The sequence below is a fragment of the Sceloporus occidentalis genome, unplaced genomic scaffold (assembly GCF_023333645.1).
Source record: "Sceloporus occidentalis isolate IW3139 unplaced genomic scaffold, rSceOcc1.0.p SCAF_2, whole genome shotgun sequence".
Lineage (NCBI taxonomy): Eukaryota > Metazoa > Chordata > Lepidosauria > Squamata > Phrynosomatidae > Sceloporus > Sceloporus occidentalis.
Genome location: NW_028316982.1, coordinates 212,245,295 through 212,259,186, shown reverse-complemented (window position 1 = coordinate 212,259,186; position 13,892 = coordinate 212,245,295).

The window sequence follows — 13,892 nt, the reverse complement described above, 5'->3', positions numbered from 1 at the left end:
GTCAGGTAAATAATGCAGACTTCATAACTGTATTTTATGCCAACAACTCCAGAGCAAACAGATTTTTATGTCATGGACCAATGATATTGACTGGTTAAGGCTATTACATCTTAACAGTTTATGATTAGCACAGATACCATTAAATGTATGGAACAAATCAGTGTAATTGTGGGATTCAGAAAAGAATGCTTGCTGTAATAAAGATGGCAGATGAATACAAATGTGTACCTGGAATACATGCTCCATCTGACATGGGAGTTCTGAGGTGGCATAAAATGAAGCTATTTTATCCTTAGGTTTTGTTGTTGTTGTTGTTGTTGTTGTATGTAAGAATCGTCTCATCTTGCTAGATGAGACCAAGGTCCATTTTGCTGAATATTCTTTCTTATTTAATTAAGGGACAGGTGAATTCCAAGGTTTCAGGGGCAAATAAACTATTCCCAGGACTCAACATAGTGCATTTCATGTGCAAGAAAGAAAGAAAGAAAGATAAAATAAAAAATAAATACCAAAAGAGAATATGGTGAGATATCCACTTTTAGTCATGTGCACCACAGAGAAGCTCAAAAAGTCCCTGTGGAACTATGGACAGCCAAAAAGAAAATTAAATGTGTGCAAGAGCAAATGAAGGTTGAATTCTCACTAGAAGCCAATATGACTAAAATGAGGATACAGTAGTTTTAGCATATTTAGATGACATGACTCATTGGAAAAGACAATTATGTTCAGTAAAGCTGAAGGCAGTCGTTTCTGTAGATACCATATATCATATGTGAGGTGTGCATCTATGTATCTCTCTATGTATTTATCTTTTCATAAAAAGAGATGAGCAGTGATATGTTCAATCAAGAATTTCATCAAAAATTTGAAATGCTTCCAGACAGGGAATAAATAAATGTCATGACTTCATAGTATTTTTTTTAAAAAAAAAAAATCTGAGTAGGTTTGAAAAGAATCATTATCCTGCTGATTCTCTGACTATTTTTGACTGCATGCTATTCATGATTGTTTCACTGTCTGCAATTGTTTAAAAAGTAGCCCTTACCAATGGTGAATAAAGGGATAAAAGACTAGGGAGTAGGGCCATATTCTGTCATGCAATAATATGTGAACCGTGTTGTCTCCTCTTGGTCTCCATGTACATTGCACTAATATTTGCATGCAAGTTCCATTAGGATTGTGTATGTGCGTGCCTTCAAGTCACCTGTTGACTATGGTGACCCATGAACTTCATAGACTTTCCTTACGTAAGGAATAATTAGGAGTTTTTTCCAGTTGCTTCCTCTGAAATATTTCCTACAGCATTTTAGGGATGGATAAATCTGTCAGATTCATTTTGTCCTGCATTTAAATTATTCAAAACCTGAATTATTTTCATCCCAAATATCAATAAATTTGTGGATTTATTATCTACAAATTCTTATCAAAACTGAACATGAACAAATGTCCACCAAATGGTCACTTTCAATAGGTACGACAATAGGTACAACTAGTATGGAAAAGACCTAGCTGTAATTTTTTGTGGGTTTTTTGGGCTATGTGGCCATGTTCCAGAAAAGTTTCTTCCTGACGTTTCGCCAGCATCTGTGTCTGGCATCTTCAGAGAATCTGTATGGTACCCAGATGTACAGATGTACTGTACAGTAACAAAAAATTACTCCTTAAAAGTTTTTTTTAAATTAAATTAACCACATTAAACCATTTACAGACAAAAACACTTCTGTTAATTTTCCTTTTAGAACATGAAAATATCTGTGCTTTAAAAGAGGTTACAAAACCCTTAATAATTGCTTATCTTTTGAAATATCAATAGACCCAAGTAGTATGCTTTTGAATGCTAGATTACGGGAACAAATGGCCAGGAGCGCCATCAGTTGCATGGGAGTTCAGCATCTAATGTTCCCATTGCATCTAAGTACCTTCCCCAGGAACTTTTTGAGATTCACTGTAGTCTACATGGACTGCAAAATCAGGAATGGTGCTTTACCAGTGAGTCATGTCAACTCATTATATACACAAACTACTATACCCTCATTTTAGTCATATTGGCGTCTAGTGATAATTCAGCCTTCATTTGCTTTTGCACACATTTAATTCTCTTTTTGGCTGTCCATGATATCTGCAGAACTCTCCCCCAGCACCAAATTTCAAATGAGTTGGTATTTTTCCAGTCAGCTGTCTTCACTGTCCTCCCTTCACACACATATAGAAAAATCATAAATGCTATGGCATGGATTATCCTGACTTTGATATATTCCTTCCTGGTATATCTTTACATGTGAGATTCTTACATAGTTACCTACATAGCTGCTCTGCCAAGTCCTAGGCCTGTTACAGACTGCCAAAATAAAGCTGCTTTGGGTCTCTTTGGTGGCAGGCTGTTTAAATGATGCATGCCTCCTAAGAATCCGGAAGCTGCACCAAAGCTGCACTCCGGTGCTTAGGAATGGAGTGTGGCTTTGGCGCAACCTCCGGACTCTTAGGACCCATGCATCATTTAAATAGCATACCTCCAAAGAGACCTGAAGCAGCTTTATTTTGGCAGTCTGTAACAGGCCCTAGTCTTCTTTTGATTTCTTGACTACAGTCTCCATTTTTATTGATGACTGGGGCAAGGTGTAGAATAGCCCACTGTATGACAGAAATCTGGTGGGAACACAGGAGAGGGCCTTCTCACTGGCTATTCCCAGGGTCTAGAACTTCTTGTCTGGAGAAGTCAGAGTGTCTTTTCTCCTTGCTCTGCAGGCAATGACCATTGTGTTTCAGCAAGGCTTCGAGGACTGATTGTACAAAGGAAAGAAGCCTTTCACAATGTGCTATATTATTTATATTTCTTCTTTTTAACAGTCATGCTTTTAATTGCTTTCAACAGTCATACTTTTAATTGCTTTTAATTCTACTGAAGTTTATTTATATATGTTTAACAATTGTATGATCTGAATTTGTTTACCTTTATTTTTTAACTTTTGCAAGGTGATTCCCAGAATGGCAAAAAGGTGAGATGTAAACAACATCATCAACAACAATCCTGATTTGCTGTATTAAGTTATGTAAGAGAATCAGTAGCTTTGTTTATACTCACAAAGTACTGTGAACTGCAAGGTTGTAATAGCTTTTTTAAATGTCCAGAACTCTTGCACTGGCTAGGGGATCGGTGTGTGTGTGTTTGTGTGTGTGTGTGTGTGTGTGTGTGTATATCCATTTAATATATTTTAATATTTTCAATTGTTTATAACTATTTATTGATTTAAGTGGATTTTATTGTAAGCCATCCTGGAATCTTCAGGAAAAGGGTAGGATACTGGTTTGATTATTGGAATATGACTCTAGAGAGCAGGGCCTTTCCATGGAAATCCATTGAGTGACACTCAGCCAAAGGAAGGCAATGACAATCTCCCATCAATCAAATCTTGCCATAGAAATCCTGTGACAGGTTTCTCTTAGGCATACAATAACACCAAGAATAAATATTTTAATTAATAAACAAATATTCACCCATCCATCCATCCTTGTCTGTATATGTTCATTCACAGAGTATATATGGATACAGTGTATCTTTTCTGTCCTGTAAAGAAACAAATTCCAGGGTACCATTGACAGAAAAAATATTTTAATTAAAAAAACAGTTGTGAAAAAGTAAAAATGTGAAGTGTACCATAATTGACAGGTTAATTAATAATACTAATACTACTAATAATAATACAATTTATTTATATTCCACTTTTTTGCAAGGAATCAAAGTGGATTATAATAATATAAAGATAAAACACGGTACAGTTAAAATTATAATTGAAAAACAACCCCATATGCCAACCCTCCACCAATCATAAAACAAAGTCAAATTCATAAAAAGAGATTAAATGATAAACTGAATTAAAATGATCCAAGCAAGTTCTCTAAAATTATGAGTAGAGTGAGAAGATGTCCTCTTCTGGGGGGTGGGGTGGGAGGACAGGGGCCAATGGTAGAATTAGGGGAGGCTAATCTCGAAGGGCTAATCTGAAAAGGCCTGCTGGAAAAGATCCGTCTTAATGGCCTTTTTGGTAGTAATATGATGGATCTTGTTCAGCAGGCCATTCCAGAGCCTAGCAGCGGCAGAAGAGGAGGTCCTCTAGGTCACCGCAGAAAGTCTGGTCTTGGATTGCAGTGGCTTCTTCCCAGAGGATCGAAGAGTGTGGGGAGGATTATGTGGAAGAAGATGCTCCCACAAGTAGTCAGGACCCAGGCCATGTAGGGCTTTAAAGGTCATAACCAACATCTTGTACCTTGCCCGGACACTAATAGACAGCTAGTGGAGAGATTTTAAAACAAGTGTAATGTGGCCAGTTGTAACTGTGCCCGAGACCAACCTGGCTGCCATATTTTGTACCAGTTGGAGTTTCCAAACTTGGCACGAGGGTAGCCCCATGTAGAGTGTGTTGCAGAAGTCAAGCCCAGCATGTACTACTGTTTCAAGGTCTCCCAGCTCCAGGAAGGGGCGCAGCTGGCGTATCAGCTGAAGCTGATAACAAGTGCTCCTGACCGTCGCATCCACCTGAGCAGTTAGTTGGAGCGACAAATCAAGGAGCACCCCCAGACTGCGGACAGAGTCCTTCAGGGCAAATGTGACCCTGTCCAGAACTGGCTGGCATATCTCCATTCCCAGATTAGGGGTTCCTATGACAAGTACCTCCATCTTACCTGGATTCAGCTTGAGTTTATTTTCCCTCATCCAGTCCATTACCGCCCTCTGCATTCAGAGGAGAGATGCCAACCTTAGTCACTGCATCAGTCAGAGACATAGAGAAGTATATTTGGGTGTCATCAGCGTACTGATAACACCCTGCCCCATGTCTCTGGATGATCTCACCCAGCAGCTTCACGTAAATGTTAAACAGCATGGGAAACAGGATGGCGCCCTGGGGGACACCAGATTTTAGCTCTCTTTTAGAAGAGCAACTGTCTCCCATCACCACCTGGAATCTGTCTGAGAGGTAGGAACGGAACCACTGCAAAGCAGTGCCTCCAATTCCCAATTCTCTCAGGTGTTCCAGAAGGATACCATGGTCTATGGTATAGAAGGCCACTGAGATGTCCAAGAGCACCAACAGGGTCACATTTCCCCTGTCAGTGCCTAGACGGAGATCATCGACTAAGGCAACCATGGCAAACTGAACTCCATATCCTGTCCTAAATCTGGTTTGAAATGGATCTAGAAAATCCATTTCTTCCAAGATTGCTTAGAGTTGAGTGTTTACTATATAATTATAGTATATAGCGTATAGTTTACTATATAATTATAGTAACAAGGGTAATATAATATATTACCCCTACAATTAATCTCAAAATTGAATAGGTTTTTCCCCCACTGTAGGACACATTTGTAGTTGGACAATTTTTCAGATACTAATATTTATATTTTATTTTTCAGCTACAACCATTTTGTGTCTCCCTCTCAAAAATAAAATGTTCTAGTCTGTCCAGCAGCTCTTACTTTGACTTATCAGTCATGAGCCTTTCACTTTTCATTACTATTTGACTTTTGTAGGGATGGGACTGTGTGGAAACAGAGCAAAACAGGATGAAGAAAGCATGTAATATTGTGTGTGACATTCAGGTTTCTATACTGTATATCCAAACTTAACTTCACATTCTATCATGCCTGTCTATTGTAAGAAACACTGTGTCAGATAATATTTTAAAGACATTCTCTCAACAGGTTAAAGGGAATAAATATCTGTAAAATATCTGTACAGTGGACCCTTGCCTTACGTGGGGGATCCGTTCTGGACCCCCACCTGTGTAAGGTGAATAACTTCTATACTCAAGCCCCATTGAATATAATTGGGCCAAGGTACAGTGGTGTGACGGTGTGCATGCACCATTTGTTTTATTGCAACGTGGCTTCAGCGTAAGCTGAAAGCCGCATATAGTGTGCCCTCATATCGTTTGGGTGCACTGTACTTTGTTATTTTGTTACACAAAGTCTTTTAAGTATAAAATAGCTTAAGACTCTACTTAGTTATGCATATAACATGTTTTATTGGTCAGATTTCCACTATCCCTAAAGTGGTCAACATATGAGAAAATATCAGTGAGAAACTCAATGTAGATCAGTGTTTTAAAAAGGAACCTTTTTCTCTTACTAATTCTCTGCCTCCTTTCAGATTTGGTTTCAGCACAGACTAAATTCTTGCTACAAAGAAAGCCTTCACCTGCCTCCAGCTATCCCAGACATCAACCTAGTTTGATGAGAGTTATCCATAAGTCAGCACCTCTCACACCTTATCCTTTCCCTTTCAAATCCAAACACCAGAAGAGCTGTTCCAAAAGATATAATGCCTTCATTTCTGTTTTAAGCAGCCAGAGGAGCAATTCTGAGGTTGCTAGATCAGGGTAGCACTTTGCTAATCTTCAATACCTACTAAAATGTAAGGCACGCTGCCCAGAAAGGTACCATCCTTCAAATGCATTTAATACACCCCAGGTATAGTCCAAGAATTCAATCTCTAAATTAAATCCTGGCATAAAGTCTCAAAAGTAGCTAACTAACCCACAGGGGCTCTAGCAGGCAATTGCTTGAATTTAACTTTAATAAAAACTGAAGATGCAAATATTTAAGGAATTATTTTTGTTATGGTTTGGGAGACTGACCATGATGACCCCACAGGATCCTTTCCTACTTTGTAATTCTTGTCTCTAAGATATTGTAAGTAGAACTATTACTGTGGGTATCATGGAGCGGCATCATCATCATCATCATCATCATCATCATCATCATCATTTATGTCCTGCTTTTCCCCCCAAAATTGGGGCTCAAAGTGACTTACAATAAGAACAATACAATTTAAAATATACAAAACATCAGCATTAAAACAAGATTGCAGTACCTTTGTAGCCCATTCTTTAAAACCTTTCGGTTTTAAGAGTCTTTTTGAATAAAAAGGTTTTAGCCTGCTGACAGAAGGATACAAGGAGGGCGGTATTCTAGGGGCAGTCACCAAGGCCCTCTCTCATGTCCCCACCAACCGTGCTTGTGATGGTTGTGGGACTCAGAGAAGGGCCTCTCCTGATGATCTCAGGGTTAGCAGCAGCACTTTGAAATGGGCCCAGAAGAAAACTGGCAGCCAGTGAAGCTGTTTCAATAGGAGCATTGTATGGTCTCTCTAACTTTCCTCAGTTAACAATCTGGCTGCAACACTTTCATACCTTGCTTGTTTCCATATTTATCCTATAGGTACATCCCAGTTTTTGCACCTCCTTGTGGGGAACTTAAAACAGGGGCATGTGGAAAAACTGCCTTGATTGCCATTTGTTTCAGCATAGTGAACCTCCAAGAATGTTTGCAAATTAATAATTTTTTAAAAATTAAAAGAAACAATGGCGGGTTACAGACCGCCGAAATGCGGCGGTCTGCTGCCGCTGCCGGCTGCTGCGTCCGGGAACCGCAGCAGCCAAACGGCGCAGTTCCTGGACACAGCAAAGAAGGAGCACGAGAATTGCGCTACTTCTTGCAGCCTGGAAGATACGCCGCGAGGCGCTAGTCGTGCACTCGTGGCGTCACTTCCGGGGCGTGATGTGCGGACACATAGCGTCCATTACGTCAAAATGACGGCGGCCATGTGGAACGGCCGCCACCATTTGTTATGGACTCTGTCCATGATAGGGTAAGGGGCGTCTGGAAGAGACGCCCCTTTTTCAAAATGGGACGTCCTAAGGACGTCCCTTATGGCGGTGTGTAACGCGCCAATGTCTTACTAAGACAGTATTGAATACTAACTCTGAGCTGATCAGCTAGGACTCATAGTATGAGGTTGTTTCTTCCCTATCTGTGTGCCAAATTGTGCTAGACAAAACAGGATCCTATTCGTTGTCCTTTAATTGTCCAAAACAGGATCCTTTCATTCACCTAAGGATGGAAAGACTATTCAAAATATTGTGGAAAATCCATTTCTTGAGAGTTGAGAAACCCTTACAAGAACAATTCTAGACTGAGTGCTAATCTTAGCACTTAGTCTATGCAAAAATTATGTGCAGTATTTTATTTTGTGCATAAAACAGCATTTTATGAACAGGAAATAACATTTTTCTATAGAGAAAATATTTCTGTGCAGAAATATGGATGAGAGTGGGTGCTGTTTCCTGCAGAGAAAATGCTGTTTTCTTTGTAGAAAATTCTGTTTGCTGTTCAGAAAAAAATGCTGTTTTCTGCACAAAAATACCAAGTGTACATTTTATGCAGAATGAGTTCCAAAATGGAAATAGCCTTTGAAAACTGAGCATAACTTCCCTCTATGAAAAAGGTAGCAAACAATTTTATCCATAGCAAATAATATATTGCTATTTCAAAAAGCTTTGGATGCATGTGAGTGCTGCTTAGGATATGTTATTGTCCTATTTTAATGCTGCTGCCCTTCTTTTGTATATAGATGTGTTTTTTTTTAACTTATAGATATATAAAGACATATGCACCAGTACCTAGTGGTTTAATTCTATCAGTGCAAGTATTGTAGCACTAGCACAAGTCTAGTTCTAGTTGATATACTGGATGACCCTTGCGGTCTCTTCCAACTCTATGATTCTATGACTATCTTGTACAATAGAATAATGTTGTTGGGCAGAGTGGAATCTCTTGCACAAGTGGAAAATCTAATGGAACTCTGCTAGAGCATTATCTATATACATTATTTTATATTTTTCTTCAGTCATTTTAGCTATTTTGGCTATTTTACATGCAACTCATGATAGAAAATTGGGATACAATTAATTACAATGTATTGAGTCATTGAGTAAACACCCATTAAAATTTAAATCTAAAATTCACTGAATGAATTTCAACTTCTTCAGTAGTTTAAACAAATTCTATAAGAGAATGGTCTCAACATTTGGAAGATCATTCCTTCAAAGAAATATATCATGTAAACTGCCAATAATCTTATATATGTATTCACTGACATGAAATTTTAGCTTTTAATTTTAAAGTTAAATGCCACCATGTTAACTCTATCATGTAAACTTGTTTGAAACAGATAGGTCCAACAATATACTTCTTTACCAAATTCCACATCTTAGAAGTGTTTCTCTAATTTCAAGTGTTCAATTTGCATTTACAAATACTGTGTAATAAATACATATGAAAATTATTTTTGGTAGCTGTTTCAAAAGATTAAACTAGATGAAAAACATGAAACTTGGGGATTCCTTTCTGTGTTGGTCATGAACATTTCTCATCCTCAAAAATAATGTGTGTGTGTGTGCTCATGCGCGCGCGCGCACACACACACACACACACATACACACTGAAATGTTTTCATTACTGAGTAAAAATATTTAAAAACTCAACATAACACACACCAAAGGCATATGTTGGCAGACGTATGGGTACTTTAAACTTTTCAAGGAAAGCATTTAGTTTTTAAGTGACAAATACTGAAATACATAACTTGAGCTGCAATCTTTAACTCCCCTACTCCTATTAAATTTAGTGGTCTTTATTTCTGAACAAACATGATCAGGGTTTTTTCCATTTATCATTCGGTACCCCTCCCTCCAGAGTGTATAAAATTGAAACACAAGTTAAAGCCTGCCATCTTCTCCTTGTGGTTGCATTCAAGGAATGCAAGATGAAGACCCTATGAGCCTGAGAAAGACTTATCTGCACAACTCGGATTTGGCGTTATGTCCATATTGGGCCACAGAATAATGCAAGTAATATTTGGACTCTAGATTTATTTAGTCCTTGGCTCTGTGGGACATTATTTTATATGACTGAAATGCTCTTCTAGATGTTTCTTCAGGACTGTCATGACCAATGTCTGCAACTATTGTCGGAAATAATATTATTTATGGTAATTCCATGGCACTTATGGGAAATTCTTCCTTTTGATTCCATTCCTTCTTCTCCACTTCCTCCATCATCCTACCTCCTCAAATTAATTCATTCCTTGCCTTTTCCCAAAAAGGTGCCTTGCAATTTAAAAGTACAATATAGTGGAAACCATACAAAAGTCAGTGTTAAGAGAGAACTAAACTATTTACAATATTAAAACAATTCAAAATACACACAATTGATAAAAATAAAAACAGTTAAATCAGCTCAATTCAAATAATATAGCAATCTCTTGAAAGCCCCTTTCCTGAAAACATTCAGTGCTAGAAGCTTGTCTTGGGGGTGTGTGTGTAAATGTGTCTGCCAACAGTAGGACAGCAAGGAGGTGGGGGGGGGGGTTCACATCTTCCTGAAAGTAATTTGCAACTTGATTTATAACTGGTTTGGTAACAATAAATTGTGTTGCTGGTTGTGGAGGCAGAAAATGTTCTCCAAAATTTCTTACCTGCCATATAATGCTGGTCTTTGGTAACTGTCCTATCCTTTAAACAGCAAGTGTCCTATCCCAATGCTTTGTGCCATTGGAACAGCTCTCAGGAACAAGAGCTGTTGATCTAACTTTTGATGTGAGCTGTTGTATAGTTAATTCAGACCAGGTCCAGTTCAGTCCCATAGTATCCAGCAGGATGGAAGGAGAGGCAAAAATGTGATTGTAAGTCAGAAGTCATTCAGCAAGTCAGTAGTCCAGATAAACTAAGGCTCTGTACAGACCGGTCATTAAGGCCAGCCTGGGGACACAGTCGGGATGAGGCGTCTGCACAACATCACACCCGAGGCTGGTGTGATGCCGTGCACCAAACCACACAGTGCATAGCATCACAGCGCTCCTCTGGCACAGCAATGTGTCTACATGATGCAGTGCCAAACAAGCACCAAAAAGCTGCGGCACCAGTGGCTATAGTGCCCTTTCCGATGCTTTTGCGGCTCCTTTTTGCACCACAGAAAGGCAAGATTGGGGTACCACAGCCCCGATTCAGTGCTAAAAGGGGTGGTCCGTACACCCCCAAAGTCAGCAAGAAGTAAAATAGAGTCCTAAAAGCATATCCAGCCCAAGGTCAAGAGTACTGTCAGTCACACAAATAAGACTGTTGTGAGTCACAGAGATGCTAGGGAGCTGCTGGGAGATTTATGGGCAACTGTCTCTAAAGCACCAGGTGTCTAATTAGATCAGTGTTTCCTACTTAACAACACTGGAAAGGATGCAGTCTCTCTTTGTCTCTTCATCACTCCATGAATGATAGCAATAGGTCCTCAACATCTGCAGCCTCATACTAGAGAGTAGTTCTTTGCCTCAATCCCTGGCTCTACAGACTCACAAAGGTAATTGTTATCAGGAGCAACAGATTCCTGGCTATCTGCCTTTTTCTCTCCATCTCAATCCTCTGACTCTAGGGGAAGAGTTATGACAGTGACACACACAGGTGCATCATACTATTAACAATTGTAACTTCCAAGCTCATCCATAAGGGAAACTGGCTGGAGATTCAGCAGGTGTTCCCTCCCCAAAAGCTCACAAAACTGAAGAGCTTGAGTGCAGCTCTTAGGAACAGGAGAGCTGTACCAGCCCTGGGTCCCCACCATTTTTTACTGTGATACCCAGATAATGCCCAGAAAAATGTGAATTAGCCTAAATATTCTAAAGGTACCAGATATCATCTGATCCAGGAAGCTAAGTAGAATCAGCTTTGGTCAGTACTTGGGTGGGAGATGACCCAAAATGCCAAGTGCTGTAGGGTATATATCTAAAAAAAAGGAATTGGCAAACCAATCCATAAGAGAACCCTATGAAATTTATGGGGTTGCCATGAGTCAGCAGGAGACTTGATGGCACACACACACACCGTTCAAATTTACAGCACTTTATAAATAAAATTTAATAACAATAACAATAAATTCTGTCAGTCCAGGAAACCTTGAGAACCTACAGGGTCCTCTACATAGTTATAGCATTTTGATGCTCTTTTTTACACCATGACTCCATAATCTGAAATCATGGGATTTACAGTTGTGAAGTATTTAAAATTCTGTGCCAGAGAGCTTTACTGACCTTGAGCTCTTTGCAAAAGCGTCTAGAGCAGAAGTAACAACAACCGTCAAGGATTCTGTAGAATGCTACCATGGCAATTAAAACAGTATCTAAGTTATATAACTGGGTATCATAAAAGACACCTAAGCAATTTACCATCAAAGTATCTGCTTTGCCTTGTCTTGTCTCACCTCCCTTTCCTGGCCTGCTGCCTTCTTGAGGCCTGCCTGCACTGGATTGTGTCTCTTTGTCTTGACACTTCAGATTTACAATTTCAGCCTTCATGACTGACCCTGCTTATTGTCTCCTTCTGGACTCCTCTATCTGGAAATTTACCTGTATCTGCCCTGGCTCCCCACCATTTCCCTCTGACTCCCCCCACTGAATGCTTTCAAGTTTTACCTTGCCAGGCTAGCAATGATAAGGAAGATTTGAATAAAAGGAAGCCCGTTAACACATAGAGAAGATGATACTGGAGTAAAAAATCATCACAAAATAAAGTCGGCCCTTCTTATACACTGATTTTTTATACACAGATTCAAGCATCCACGGTTTGAAAATATTAAAAAAAAGTATAAATTTCAAATATCAAAACTTGATTTTCCATTTTTCATAAAGGACACCATTTTGCTATGTCATTATATTTAATGGGACTTGAGCATCCATGGATTTTGTTATCCACGGGGGATCTTGACACCAAACCCCAGCGTATAACAAGGATCCACTGTACTGGTTTCCAGCTGTTAGAGTCTTGGCACAGCAGAAGATATGGTTCCAACTTTCAGGGAACCTACCTGCCATCTAATAACATTCACCTCCACCCCTGTGGGAAAACCAGCAGAGTGGCTGTAATGGGTTGAAAGGCATTCTGGGATTCCCAGTGCCATCATAAAGCAATGATGATAGCTCCCCACTTCAAGCTGGGACTGCTCTAAGTGCCTCAAACCCCAAGGAGATTCCCAAAGCAGGGTTATGGACACATAGATCTGTTTCTATCAACATGGATCCAGCCTGATGTCCAAATATCACCTCAACGTTGTGATGTTACAGTACTACCTATGGCAGGATAGGAGTACACCAGAATCTACATGTATTGCACCAGTAAACTGGGAAAACCTGTCAAAGTGAGACTGGCTGAAGTCACAACAGGGAACATATCTATGCTCTCCAGGTGGAATGGAGTGAAGATTTCCAGCACATGCACTGGGGAGTCCTGCTACCAGCCAACCAGCTATCATTTTCTGACATCTTCAGGAAGCCTGCGCTTGTTATAGGACTCCCTGGGGGGGAAAATCTGCTGGGTGCAGAAAATGACAGTCCCTTTAATCTTTCTCTCCTATAACCAACAAAGGGGAATTTGTGGTCATACAGGAACTTGGTACATGGTGATGTAATGAAGATATTGGCCCTTTATCTTTTTGCAAGGTGGTAAGTCAGAACACATTTCTAAGGAATGACTTATTGCTTCAGCTGGTTAAATTAAAATAATGATTACAGACAAGAATGAACTAGAAAAGCTGGGAAAGGAATTAAGCAATGCTATCTACTTGAAAGTAGAGGTTAGGGTCAGATGCTGGATTATGTTTTGAGTTGTAGAAGCAAAGTTGGGGGATTATGTAGATGGAGGTTTTGTGGCTAGATGTTGAACTGCAGTGCCCAGTATTCCTCACCATTGACTATGTTGACGAGGGCATCTAAGAGTTGTATTTCAACAGCATCTGAAGGGCCATCTCATTATAGAATCATAGAGTTGGAAGAGACCACAGGGGCCATCCAGTCCAACCCCTGCCATGCAGGAAATCACAATCAAAGCATCCCCGACAGATGGCCATCCAGCCTCTGCTTGAAGACCTCCAAGGAAGGAGACTCCACTACACTCTGAGGGAGTTTGTTCCACTGTCGAACAGCCCTTACTGTCAGGAAGTTCCTCCTAATGTTGAGGTGGAATCTCTTTTCCTGCAGTTTGCATCCATTGCTTCAGGTCCTAGTCTCTGGAGC